This window comes from Vombatus ursinus, unplaced genomic scaffold (genome assembly GCF_900497805.2).
Source record: "Vombatus ursinus unplaced genomic scaffold, bare-nosed wombat genome assembly UNPS02007284.1, whole genome shotgun sequence".
Lineage (NCBI taxonomy): Eukaryota > Metazoa > Chordata > Mammalia > Diprotodontia > Vombatidae > Vombatus > Vombatus ursinus.
In genome coordinates this window covers 4,198,244-4,212,985 of record NW_020947062.1, presented here as the reverse complement: position 1 = coordinate 4,212,985, position 14,742 = coordinate 4,198,244, and the positions used below count along the sequence as shown (strand labels likewise).

General features: G+C 36.6%; 1 long non-coding RNA gene across 1 annotated transcript in view; it reads left to right on the top strand.

The window, feature by feature from the left end:
* The window catches only part of LOC114033645, a 155,361-nt gene extending 148,214 nt beyond the window's left edge, over positions 1-7,147 (top strand). The window contains exon 5 of the long non-coding RNA XR_003568003.1: positions 5,652-7,147. This is a non-coding gene — a long non-coding RNA (uncharacterized LOC114033645). The remainder of the gene's footprint in view (positions 1-5,651) is intronic.
* Positions 7,148-14,742: the final 7,595 nt, after the last annotated feature.

The window sequence follows — 14,742 nt, the reverse complement described above, 5'->3', positions numbered from 1 at the left end:
ACATACATACATACATACATACATACATACATACATACATACATACACATACTCTCAACCAACTCTGCTCACAAGGAAAAATGCATGAAGATTTGTGGTTATAGTGTGTGTGTGTGTGTGTGTGTGTGTGTGTATGTGTGTGTGTGTGTGTATTTGTGTGTGTGTGTAGTGTATTCATATATACATATATATACACACACACCTTATATCTACATCTATTCTAGGTGTATACACACTCTATACTAGTATGCATAATATGTGTCTATATATTACAGATACATACACATGTATGCATATATGTATATAACCACAAACCTTCATGAATTGTTTCTTGTGAGTAGAATTGGTTGAGAATACAATTCAATGTAATGAACTTCCTTACTAAGCCAGTCAGTTTAGGTACTCTGGACAGCTGCTTTTGCTTTGTAAAGTATTTCTGCTTCTATTGCCAACTGTAAACATTTGTTTATTTGATTGGAGGTCTGTTTAAATCATGACACTGGAGTGTCACCTCTTGCCTCTCAGCAAGAAATGATCTGCTTGAATTTCACCAGTAGATTTGAATGACAAAAGTTGCACTGTTGGTCCTCAGTTTCATTCAATAATTTCACATCAAGACTGTCCTGCAGGAGAGCACACAGCAGTCTTTGAAATAAAGCCATCAGCAGGAATCTAATTAATGGATTTGCTAACAGCCATTCCAGAATCACAGAACATTGGGATTGGAAAGAGTCTCAGAGGCTACCTCATCCAACTTATATCTGACCAAGAATCCTTTTTTTTTTCAGCATAAATGATAAGTGGTTACCCAACTTTTGATTAAAAACCTCTGATGATAGGGAACCTACTACCTCTCAAGGTAGCTCTTTCTGCTTTTGCATATCTTTAATTGTTAAGTAGACGTGTTCTGTTTTGTTTTGCTTTGTTTTTACATTGAATTTTATTTGGATTCTCTGCATTTTCCATGTATTGTTCTGCTCTCCGTATCCAATCAGAATAAATCTAGACCCTCTTTCACATGGATAGCCATTCATCTATTTTAAGAACATCTTCATGTCTCCTCCCAATCCCTCCAACCCCATCAATTTTCTCTTTTGCAGATTAAATACCCCTATAATTCATCCAGGACAACAGTTTTCAAAATATGGTCTGGAGACCCTGGTAGTCCCTGACACTCTTTCAGAGGGCCTTGGAGGTGAAAACTATTTGATAATGTTACCAAGAGATACATTTTCATTTCTAATATGATAAATATTGAGACAAATAACCTTTGTAAACAAAGGCTCTTTGTAGGGGAGGGATGGGTCTTTAATAATTCTTAAAAGTATAAAGATGTTGTGAGACAAAAAAAAGTTTTGAGAACTGCTTTTCTGGGGAATTATTTCAAGGTTCTTTGTGATGCCCAGAACCATCTGGAGTTTCCTTTCCCAGTGAAATTACAGGCAGGGGAATACTGGAGATGGATTGTACTAGCTCTTTGAGAGATGATTGTTAAATGTTCAAAGTGAGCATTTATACCTTGGAAATCATCTAATACTATAAGTAAGGACTTTATTTATTGCTTTATTGATTTCTAGACTAAAAAAAAGATGGAGAAAATTTTAGTAATGCAGATTAACTTTAAAAGTGTGTTGCACATACATTTTTATTTCCATTCAGAGAGCTGGTTGTTGAATATTTACCAGCATACCCCTGCAGGGCTGGATGTTTACCTTGTCCTTATTAAATTGAACACAGCAACAAAACTGTTCTGTTTTTCTGTGTCCTTTTCCAAGAAGTTTTCTGCTCTCTTTTGCGTATTTAAAAAAATGATGATACTCTTCTTAATCATCATCATCTTTTCTTCTTCTTCTTCTTCTCCTCTGTCAGTATCACTATCTCTATTCCCAACTTCTACCCACAAATCCCAGGCACCAAAATAGAAGCTTTCTCTTATAACAAATATACACTATCAAACTATTTAAATTTATATATCAATTCTGTGTGAAAATGCACGTCTCTTTTCTTTCTTTTGGTCCATTTTCTCTCTACCAAGAGGTAGAGAGATTGGTCTTTGGAGACCTGCTTGATCATTGTATATATCAAGAATTTTAAAGTCTTTCTTCATTATTTTCTTTGTATTCTTATAATGCTTTTAGAATAGTTCCCCTCATTCTACTCTTATCACTGTGCAATCATCATGCAAGTCTTTTTGTGCTTCTTTGAATTTATATCTTTTGTCATTTCACATTATGAAATAATATTCCATTATGTCACATACCCAATTTATGCAAGGAGTGAGCCTTGAACTTGACTCTTCCTGGTTATGTGACCAGCTTTCTATCTAAAATGTATCAAAATAACACATAATCACTTCCTGCCCCCCAGGCCCTATATTTGCTTTTCTTTTTAACTGACTATGGACCTTGAAGATTTTTGAATTCTGAGGTAACACTTGTCTCTTCTACCACAATTAGAATGTAAGTATATGACCATTATTTACTCCCTTTCAATTGTTTAGATACATTTTTTTAAGTTTTTTTTTTGTTTCCTGAGCTACATTTAAAAGATAATAATTATGATTGTGATATTTGTGCAATTAAAGGTCCATTTTTCCCCATGTAGAATTATACTGAACTTCACAGGAAAAGTTATTATTCATTTAAGCTTTTTTCTTTTGGGATATCATATTCCAAGATTTCCTCTTCTTAAGAGAAGCATCAGAATAATATTATTTGATCATGGCTGTTATTCCTTGGTATCTGAAGTCTTTTCTGATTTCTTTCAGTATTTTGTAGTTGATTTGGAAATCCTGGATTTTGTCTATGACATATCTGAGTGTACTTAAGCAGAGGAGATGACTGGTGAATACATCCTTTTTTTTCTTTTTCATTTTGACAATAATAGATCTAAACAGTTTTCTTTTATGTTATTTTTTGATATGTGGTATCCACAATTTTTGTTTATTTATGGTATTCAGGGATTCTAATGATGTTTAGATTATATTACTGTTTTCCAGTTGAGTTGTTTTTGATGGTTAATACCTTACATGTTTCCCAATATTTCAGCCTTTGTTCTATTATTTCTTGGTGTTTCTTTGAATTATTGAATTGTGTTTTCTCTAATCTGTTTTTCAGGGAGTGCCCTACTTAAGTCATTTTTATACCTCTTTTTGTAAGTTATTTATTTGCTTTCTACTTTTTTTCCTTTCAAAAATTCAAATTAATTTATTTTTTGACTCTTGTGTTTTTTCCTCTGACCATTCAGAGTCTTTTAGGCCAGTCTATTCTTAATTCTATTTGCCCTTATTGTAGAATTATTCATTTTTGGTTTTTACTTCTTAGGCGCTTTGGTATTTTTGTCATTGTTATTGTATTAGTAGTGTTTTTTCTCTTTACTCATGTCTCTAGCTTCAGTTTCTGTTTTAGGATTTTGTTCTAGGGCTGGGCTCCACCCCTTCCCCACAGTCCTGGATGGGTTCATAGGTTCATAGAATCATAGATTTAGAACTAGAATGGACCATAGAGATCATCCAGTCTAACACTCTCATTTTACAGGTGAGATAACTGAGGCCCAAATAAGTCTAAAGACTTGCCTAAGGCCACATAGGAAATAATTGTCAGAGTTAGGATTTGCACTAAGGTCCCATGAGTCCAAGTTCAACATCCAAGTTCTGTGCTTTTTCTATTTTATCAGACCTCCACTGCCCTCACTGGCCCTGGCCAATGGTTTTGTCCTCACTGTAGCCTAGATGACACTGCAACATTGTCTTGTTACAAATCTTCATGGGGTGGCTGGTTGCCAATACTCCCTCCCTTCTTCCTCATTTATGGCCTATTATAAGGAGTTTAAGCCAGTTAAGAGTTGGCACCAGGTCTCACTTTCTACCTCTATCTCCTTTGTGGCCCGATTCAAAGGCTGTCTTTGTCTCTTTTGTGCTTGTGATTTCACAAGTACATTGAAAGTTTGTTTGTCCCTTGATGCTGCTGTCACATAGTCCTCAGATGCATTTTGGAGATTATTCTGGCCTCAGAATCCTTGAGAGTCTTGGTATATATCTGACTCTTCTTTGTCTCCATCTTCTTAATCTTATGGTATATCTGATGAGTATCAAATTAGTCTTACATCTCCTGTGGGGACTTTTGTTTAGGGTGCCTTTTGTGGGCTGCCCAGGTGCTATGATGACCCATTTCCCTTGAGAGTCCCCTACTGAGTACCAGATTGAATTTAGGCCTGTTGGAGGTACTTGAGGCATGCATACTTTGCCCAGGTTGGAACTGTCTAGGTCTCCTTGCGCAGTAATATACCACAATCTGGCCTCGACCCTTGCTGCAGCTCCAACACCCTGGGGTTAGCTGACTTCAAAGCCCTGTTTACCAGAGGCTGGTCTGACCTCAGCTCTCTCTGTCCCTACACAGAGCTCCTGCAGACTTCTGAACATCTTCTTGTAGTTCTGGACCAGATAGAGCAGTTTCCTGATATTTCCCTCTGTATGTATTGATCATTGATTCATCAAGAACCCTTGTAATTCTTTACTGGGATATTTCTTATGGGAAGCTGGCTCAGTTTTAACCTTTTGTGATGGTATCTTTATCATTAATCTTTCCTATTTTATCTCCATACATATTGCCTAAATTTGATCAAGAAAAACCAGTTTAATGCATTCAATTTGCAATTTGTATTTTTTTTCACCTCACTGACTCCAAATAACCTATATTTCTTTTTTTCATTTTAATCTACCCTCTCTGAGTGTTACATATATATTCCTGCATCTTTTGGCCATGATTCCTTATGTGCTGGTCCTAAGAAGCCATGAGCCTTAGGATTCCTGTGGTCTGGTACTAGTGAGATAAAGATGCTTTAAACAAAAGATAAAGATTATCTGAGATTAAATCTTGTAAATAATGCATCTACTGAAACAAACTCCCTGATACTCCAGGGAAGCTACAAATCTGTTTTGAGGTTGTCTAATATCTTCATGCATATCTGAGCTAATAACTCTCTTTGTTTTCCAAGTGTAACGGATTTATTTTTCCTACTCTTTGACTTACCTTTTCTGGGAACCCAAGCCATCTCAGGGACTTGTTTAAGTGTATTGTCTCATAGTCTATTGAGTCTTGACAGAAGCCAGAGCCATATGTGCCTATGTTTAGAATTGGATTTTAGTCCTGAGAGAGGCTTTTGGAAATTGTCCAGTCCACTCTCCTTATTTTACAAGTTAATACTACAAATAATAGCTACAATTTATAAAGCACTTTAACATTTTCAAAGTGCTCTGTATCTCCTTTGATCCATTCAACAACACTGAAAGGTAAGTGCTATTATTTTTCCTCCCCACCCACCTTTTTTTTTTTTGTTTACAGTTTGAGGAAACTGAGTTTAGACAGTTGAGTGACTTGCTCAGAGTCACACAGCCAATGAGTATCTGAAGTAGGATTTGAACTCAGGTCTTACTGACTTGCTGACCAAGTCCAGAATATGTGAGGCCTATTAGGAATGAGACAATATGTTCTTTGAAGATTAGACTTTAATTATCTACTCTGTGACCTTTTTGCCTAAAATAGGCTATAGGAAAAAATGTCTTTTTTTTTTTTAATTTAAAAGATCCAATGCCTGTATTAGTCTCTGAGATTGAGTTCTATCATTCTAATATTCTATCTTTTCTTGTCTAGGAGTCATCCTGGTACATTGGAAAGAACAAAGCCTCTGGATTTGGAGTCAAGTCCATGTTCTGCCACTTAATTTTTGTGTGACCTTGGGCAAATTAACTCTTGGTGACAAGTAACCTTTGAGAGCCTTAGTTTCCTCATCTATATGATGAGAGAGTTGAACTATCTGATAGCTAAGGTCCCTTCCATACCCTTCCATACCTAAGTCTGTGATCCTGCCTGATCCTTTGAGTGAAGCAGACTCATGAAGTAACCTGAGCAATGAAGAATTATTAGAATCTGATGAAATAATTGGAAAACCAGGAAACATGAAAGGCTAAGCCTGTGGTTAATTTATAATATGATTCAATGCAATAGAAAGGCTGGAGATCAATCTTGTTCATAAAAACTCCTTTAAGAAAAAAGAGAGAGATTCTGAAGTCAGATATCTGGGCATAGAAACAGTATGGAGTGGTTGAATATGCCCTCTACTTGTCATCAGAACAAGGCTTGAGACCCAGCTATACAAGTTGCTAACTGTATGACCATGGTCAAATGATTTTCTCCTGTCTGAGCCTCAGTTATTTTTGTCTTTGTGATATAGTTAATCATAGTGCCACAGGCTTTTCATGAGTAATAAATGAAATAATGTAGGCACTATATATTTCAGAGTCATCACCCTATCTGCCTTAGTGGAAGCCTGACTAGGAGTCTCTTACTGCAAATGGAATCACAAATTAAGACCAAGAAGAAAATACGATAAACAAAATTCTCAATTTACAAAGAAAAATAATTTATCTCACATTAAAATGGTAGACTTCTTAATCTAAGGTACCTCATCTTTGTATTTCCTTCAGAGTCTAGAACAGGGTTGAATCAATAATGGAGGTTTAATAAATGCTTGTTAAATTTATTGAAGGTTTTGTGTAAAAAAAATAAAAATCCAGCTTTATTGTAAGATCCCAAATGTGTTTAAAATAGGATTTGACTTCCAAGCATTCATTTTGTAAAGCAGGATTTTAGTCCCAATGCTGCCTTGAGTTGTTTACCTTTATGCAGACCACTTCCCCCTTTTTGTACCTCATTTTCTTCATTTTAAAAAAGGGGAGATTGAATTGAATAGTCTTTAAGGTTCCTCTCCAGTTGTAACTAACATTCTATGCTCTATATTCCTAAGGTTCCTTCCTGTTCTGACATTTAATATTCTATCGTCAGTCAAATCAACAAGATTTATTGAGAGCTTACTATGTGCCAGATACTATGCTAAGCACTAGGGATATAAGAACATAACCTGATTGGAAAAAACAAAACAAAACAAAACAAAACAAGGAAATCCCTTTACTAGGGTGACCTCTTCTAATCATATTCATTTATGTGATGTTCAGATGTTCTTTGCTCTTGGACATTTCATTTACATAACAATTCCACTGACATATATTCCTAGAGATTGAGTTTTTCCTTTTGTCTTTTCCAAAATAAGGGCTTTGGGGCAAAAAAAAAATAACTTCTATACTATTATATGCTGGAAATATACATATAGATATATATTATTCACACATGTACTCTGCACATGCATATACACATATCTGTGTGCATATATATATATATTCATTAAAAAGTAACTCTTTAATGATACATAAGAAACAACTTGCATGATTACAACTTGTTAGCTTTGCTTCTGTTCCAGTTCCGTTTAGAAAAAAAAAATATGGCTTTACATTCCCACCTGCTGATTTTCAACTAAAACAGAACTTAGTTGCCTGCTGATCCTGCTGGCTTTTTAAAATGAAAAACTTATTCTTCTTAAACTCCTGGAAAATTGTATTTAAAAATCAACATAATGCTACTGCCTTTTCTTTCCCTCTGCCTTGAAAAATATTAGGGAAATATCTGGAACAGCCAATTGTCATTTCTTGAACAGATTTAGTCCCTGTCATGAAGAGGGCATGGAGTTGAAAGTTAGCAGGAAGGAGAATTGGTTTTTACAGGGCCGTTTAAATCAGTGTCAGCATGGGGTCCTAGGAGAAGCACCAGATTTGAAATCAGAAGATCTGACTTTGAGTCTCAGACTGCTATTCACAACCTGTTTGTAAATAGCATGTTCCTTCCTTAGGCCTTTGTTTCATTAAAATGAAGGGGTTGGAATAGATGATCTCTAAAGTCCTTGCCTGGCTCTGAATCTCATGTTCTGAATGAAAAGACATGTCTAACTGCCCAGTTGAAAGAGGTGAGCTTCCATTTTGTCTCGCCAGAAACAAACCAGGCCTCAGTGCTTTTTCCTGGCTATATTCATGCTTCTCCATCCTAAACAACCATTCCCCTTCCTCCAGCTCCCCTTAATACATTGTCTTCTTCCCTTAGAATGTAAGCTCCTTGAGGGCAGGCACTATCTTGCTTTCTTATATTGATATGCTCAGCACTTATCATGGTGTCTTATACATAATAAATGCTTTCTCTGTTTATCTAATGAGGGTTTGGTACAGTTGTTTTGTGGCAGATTTTCCTTAAAAACACAAATGTTTATCACATAGTCATTGTCAGGAGGAAAAAATAATGAGCTAATAAATGTGAAGCATTTTGTAAAACTTAAAAGTCTTAAATACATGTGAGTTAATAAATTATTAACTACCACTCACACACACAATAAATTTCAGCACTAGATATGAGTTCGTGGTAATTAGAGAGGCAGCATATTGACCAGGGTATAATGGAAGGAGCCTTGGATTGAGAATCATGTGACTTGGGTTTCATTGCTGATTCTGTCTCTGATCGAGTTAGAAAGCCTTGGAATGAATGAAACAAGAATTTGTTAAGCACCCACTTTGTGCTAAGCACTGTGCAAAGTGTTTTACAAATGCTATCTCATTTCATCCTCACAATGACCTTGGGATGTAGGTGCTACTATTATTCTCCCCATTTTATAGTTCAGGAAACTGAGGCAGATAGAGTGATTTGCTAAGGTCACACAGCTGGAAAGTGTCTGAGGTTTAACTTGAACTCAGGTCTTCTTGACTTCAGGCCCTGTACCACTTAGCCATCTATGACAGGTCCAGCATTTTCTTCCTCCAATGGCCTTGCCTTCCCTGTTACAGCTTTCTCCACACACATACAACCCTCATACAACCATGCAATTTCTTTTGGCACCAACTTCCCTGATTTCTCCCCTAATGCAGCTTTCTCATCAAGAGGCATAAAAGGTTCTAGCTGGGTGTTCCCATGGCCTCTGGGACTTGGGTGCCTGAGACCGCATAAGTCACAGTACCACTGATGACTTATAGACCAGATGTAGTTTCCAAATGAAGATGAGTGGGAGGGTGTCCAGGGAATCTACCTGCCATTCTATCCCTGCTGTATATCCTTGCAGTGTTAAGGCAAAGTAAACCTCCTCCTTTGATAAATATTTAGTGACTTGTGAAAGTCTCATTTTGTCCCAACATCAAACCTTAACTAAGAACGTGCTGGCTTTAGATATGGACCCACAATGCCACTTCTCTGGGTCTGTATTTTTGGATCAATAAAATGAACACCTTCAGAAGCTTTACCATCAGCCTGGCTCTGACACTTTATGATTTGAAGTCATCTTTCAGATCTGATACTCTTTGTTCTGTTACTAACATAAAGGTCTTTTTGTATGCTGACATTCCATAATAAACATTTTTACAAAATGAAAACACAACTGAAACTGTCAGTATAATAAGCCAGCTGTCAACCATTCATACCTGGTTGAGAGAGAAGGAATCATTTTGGAATTTGGGATACTAGCCTGCACACAGAGCTTCAGTGAGTAACTCTGAGGATCCAGTAAAAAGACAAAACATTGGGAGAGCTGCAGAGAGTAGAAGAACAGCTAGCACTTATACAATGTTTTAAGCTTTGCAAAGAGTTTTATATATATTATCTCATTTTATCCTTGCAACATTCTTGGTTTTAGGTGCTATTATTATCACCATTTTACAGATGAGGAAACTAAGAAAGTTTAAGTGACTTGCAAGGGTCACATAGCTAGTAAGTTTCTGAAGCTGGATTGGACTTCAGGTCTTCTCGATTCCAAGTCCAAGACTCTATCCACTAAACCACCTAGCTGCCTCTAAAGGGCAATAGGAGGAAGAAAAGGAGAAGAACAAGGAAGGTGAGAGGACTTGTATTAGCCCCTTTATGGTTTTGCCAAGATCTGGCCTTGGCAAGCATATTCCAATATATATGATCATGTTTACAGCTTTTATTTTAGAGTGAGGAATAGGGACTGAACCTGTGATTCCCCTGGTATGGAGGAAATTCTTGGATGAAGAAACTCTCCAAATGCAAAGTGGCACCTCCTCCGCCAACTCATGGTTTTAGTGAGCTGCCTGGAACTCTGGGAGGATCACATAGACTGCATGTGTTAGGGGTGGGATTAGACATTTACTAACCCACATGAATCTTTAAGTGCCAAAATACATGATGGGGAGATGTTTATGAGGAGTGCTCCATGGTTTCTTTCTTTCTTCTTTTTTTTTAAGGCAATTGGGGTTAAGTGACTTGCCCAGGGTCACATAGTTAGTAAGTGTCAAATGTTTGGTTTGAGGCCAGATTTGAATTGAGGTCTTCCTGACTTCAGGGACAGTGCTCTATCCTCTGAGCCACTTAGCTGCCCCTGCTCCATGGTTTCTTGAGGGAGCCATTCCTCACCCAAATTCACTGAAGAGATAAATAATTATGATGCATTTGATGATGATGATGATGATAATGATGATGCTTCCACTAATAAATGATAGATAGATGATAGATATATAGACAGGCAAACAGAGAATTATAGATTGTGATAGATATATTGATAGGAAGACAGATTGAAAGACATAGGTAGATAGATAGGTAGGTAGATAGATAGATAGATAGACAGACAGATAGATAGAGACATCTAGGTGGCTCAGTGGATAGAACAGTGGGCTTGGAATCAGGAAGACTCATCTTCCTGAGTTCAAATCCAGCCTCAAACACTTACTATCTTTGTGACCCTGGGCAAGTCACTTAACCTTTTTTGCCTCAGTTTCCTCATAGGTAAAATGAGCTGGAGAAGGAAATTGCAAACCACTCCAGTGTCTTTGCCAAGAAAACTCCAAATGGGGTCACAGAGCATCAGATATGAGTGAAAAAATGCTGAATAGATAGACAGACAGATTAGATAGATGTGTCAGAGGTGGAATCTAAACACAGGTCATCTTGGCTCCAAAGTTAGGTGGTTCTGTATCCACTCTGCCAGACTGTCTTTCATTTTACAGACTAGCAAACCAAAAAATAGAGCAGTTAAGTAAGTTGCTCAAGGTGACACAGCGAGCCAGGTCTCCAGAAATAAAGGTGAGTGCTCTCTTCAAAGTACCACACTACCGCTTATATAGGTGTGTGCAAATAATATAAATGTTTAATGGAAGGAACATTGGATGTAGGGTTGCTTTAGACCTGAATTGGCATCTGGGTTCTGACATATTGACTCTGTGATCTTGGCCATGTCAACTAATTTCTCTGCATATCAGTTTTCTCTTCTACAAAATGGGAGTAATAATTCTTGCACTCTTGACTTTTCAACGTTCTTTTGAGGAGAGTTTAACATGCTCTAGAAATATGAAATGTTTTATTTCCATAAGGGGGTAACAAGGTATGTGCTTTGCTGTCAATGAAGAACAAAGTATTTTCCTGGAGGTTAGAGAAAGAGTTTTCTTTCTCCCTTTTACTGCTCTTGGGGAGGCTAGGATTATGTGAGGTCAGGGTTTAGATGAGAAAATTTTTGAAAATATCTTTATCTTCATTTCTATCAGATAAGAAACAAGTGCAGAGTCATCTCAAAGAAAAGTCAGGCAAAAATATGCAATTCTTTGAATATCCTTTCTAACCTTTCCTGTTTTCTAGTATGTCCTTAAAAAGACAACCAGACAATAGATGACTATCAGGTAAAGAAAGAAAAAAAAAGATAACAGAAAGTACTAATATGACTCTCTGAAATTATTAGCTGTTTAGCTGCTGCCTGTGATATGCACTAAAAATAAACTTATGCTTAATATCTGACCAAGTTTCTGACTATATTCACACCTCAAACTAATAGTGCTCATTTCTTTTTTAAAATAGATTTTCATTGATAAATTATGTTCTTACATCACCTAGATTTCCAACTATATGTCATCCCCTCCCTTCCCAGAGACTTATCCCTTAAAACAAAGAAACTTTTTTTTTAAAAAGAAGAGAAAAATATAGCCAAACTGATTAAAATATTGGAAAAAACCCTGAAGTTATAATATCCTATATCCCTGGACACCCCAATCCCCACCTCTGTAAAGTGGAGGGGAGGAAAGAGTTATCTTCACATATTGCTTCTTTGGGGCCAAAGTTTTTCTTTGTAATTATCCAACATTCATTTCCATTTTTGTAATCATTGTGCTTATTATTTTCTTACCTCTGCTTACTTTATTTTGTATCTATTAATGTAAGTCTGTCAATGTTTCTCTATATCCATTGTATTCATCATTTCTTATGGCACAACAATATTCCATATTAATGTACCAACTTTCATTTAGCCACTCCTCAACTGATGGGCTTGCACTTTGTTTTCAGCTTTTGACTATTAAAAAAAAAGAGTTGTTGTAAATGCGTATGTATGGAGACTTTCTTTTTATCAATGAACTCATTGGGGTAGATGCCTACCTACCAAGGAAATCTCTGGGCCATTGTGTATAGAAATTTAGACATTTCATTTTCAAAATTCCTGATTGTTTTCTAGAATGATTCTGCTAATTCTGAACTCCAATTGCATCACATTAATTGATTCTCAGTTCTATGGATCTTTAACATTTAAAAAAACATTTTCCTCATATGATTCTTTGAGGTAGGTAGTGCCAGTTTTCTTATACTTATTTTATCGATGACAACATGGAGGTTTAGAGATATGAAGTGGTTGCACTGTGGCATAGTTTGTAAATGTCTGCTCAGCATTTGAAACCATGTCCTATGATTCCAAGACCAGGCTCTTTTCATGAAACCACATGGCCTTGTTTGTTCCTAGCCTCCATTATTATAACTGTTTCTTTTTCGTTTGATAGAGATAGTTTGATAGAGAGCAGATGGATTTTTTTTCGTTTGTGTGTCAATGACATCAAAATATTTCAAAGTGGTCTCCTGCTTCTTTGTCCTATTCAAAAATCTTCCATGACTATCTATTATCCATTACCTGCAGATTAAAGTCTAACCTACTAATCAAGGCCATCCATGATCTGGTCCTAACTTATTTTTCCTACCCAATTTGAAAGGTGGAATGATCTAACTAATGTGAAATACTAGAGATAATACCATTTTCTTCTAACCATGCTTCTTTATCAGAGGGCAGATCTATTTTTATAGTATAGGGGTCCACAAGTTTTCTGGTAATAAACTTATCCTTAGTGTAAAAAGTACAATATCTTGAACATTTCCTTCTGAGGTTCAGGGTCTAATCAAGTCCAGCTTTGGAAACGTGATGGTCCCTGACCACCTCAGTACAGTATATTCTGATTACTGAAGGTGAATGTATGTCTCCACTGCTTTACCTGTAGGATTGCTATCTCATATTTGTAAGATCATAGGATTTAGAGCTGGAAAGGACCTAAGAGGTCATCTAGTGTAATTCCTTTCTATTAGAATGAGGAAACTAAACCCAGAAAGGTTAAGTGAGTTGCCTAAGGTCTCACAGTCCATTAGTGGCAGAGTCAAATTTTGAACTCAGGTTCTCTTGACTCAAGCCCAACTTGCTTCACTCTTCTTGCTTCTTGTACAGATGCCAAATAGCAATTTGTTCTGCACCTCTCTATCCTTCTCATGAGTAATTTTGCTTGATAATTGTTTGTCTATATATCAGATGCCCCACTAGGCTGTATTGTCCTTGAGGGTAAGGATTTATATAATCTAAACTTTGCATCCATGATCCCTCTCTCCATTCACAATGCTCTGCCCACAGGTTACACTTTACAATTTTCTTATTGAATCATATCATCCAGTTCTTACTATTTTCCCTGCCTTTAAGTTTTATAGCCTACTGGCACTGGCACTGGCATCTGACCTACTTATGTAACCTAAGGATCTCTAGACCCTACAATCTGCTCTAACACTGAACACTTAGGACTTCTGGAGCTTTCTATATATATGGAAGCTGAACTTTCTTTTATGAGTTGTCTCCTCCAATTAGTGAGTAAGCAAGGATTATTTTGCTTTTACTATTTTCATCTTCAGCACTTAGTATGGTGTTTGGCACATAGTAAGCACTTAAATGCTCTTTTACTCATTCATTCACTCATTCATTCATTATTCCATCCATGACTTTCTGTAAAGCCTAATTCAAACATTACCTCCTCTTTGGATCATTCCCTAAGTTCCCTAATATGCAATGACCTTCCGAACCCAGACCTAACACAGCACTTTGTTTTGTGATATCCTAATGTATTTATATATTACTGTGAATTCTAGTTATCTGTTGTTGTATCTTATCATACTAGTAGATTGGGAGTTACATGAAGTAAGATATTATGTGTTATCTAAACTTTTCATCGCTCATACCTCTGATCACGGTACACACGGTAGTCATGTAAATGGTGTTTTTTTTTTTTTTTGCAGAAGTAATAGATCTAGTGTTATTGTGAGCAGGTGGGCATTAGCAGAAACTTTGATGGTCATTGAGGGGAGATGGACTTTAAATCCTTACTATACTATTTCCAGGCGAATGTTCATTTAGCACAGGGACAGGAAACAAAGATATAACTAGAAAAGCCAAGCAGTTCATGCTAAATGCCAAGCAAATGTTACAGTCACTCAGTGCTATCAGAGGTCAATGGAGGCAAGGAAGAGAACAGAGTTCAGTCTAGGATTTTTGGACTACAAAGCAGGACATCTTACTTCGGATACCATTGAGAATCCATTTGATATTGTCTGGGTACTGAAAATAGTTGCTTTAAGAAAGGAGAAAAACACAGTTTTTCAAAACCCTAGCTTGAGGGTTTCCAGAGTCTTTAATAGATCCCAATTTCAGGATTTGTCTCCATGGTACCACAACTTCAGAACAGCTAAATAATCAAATATGTGTGCTGAAAAAAATCCATTTTTAAAAAGTGCCAAGTACCTT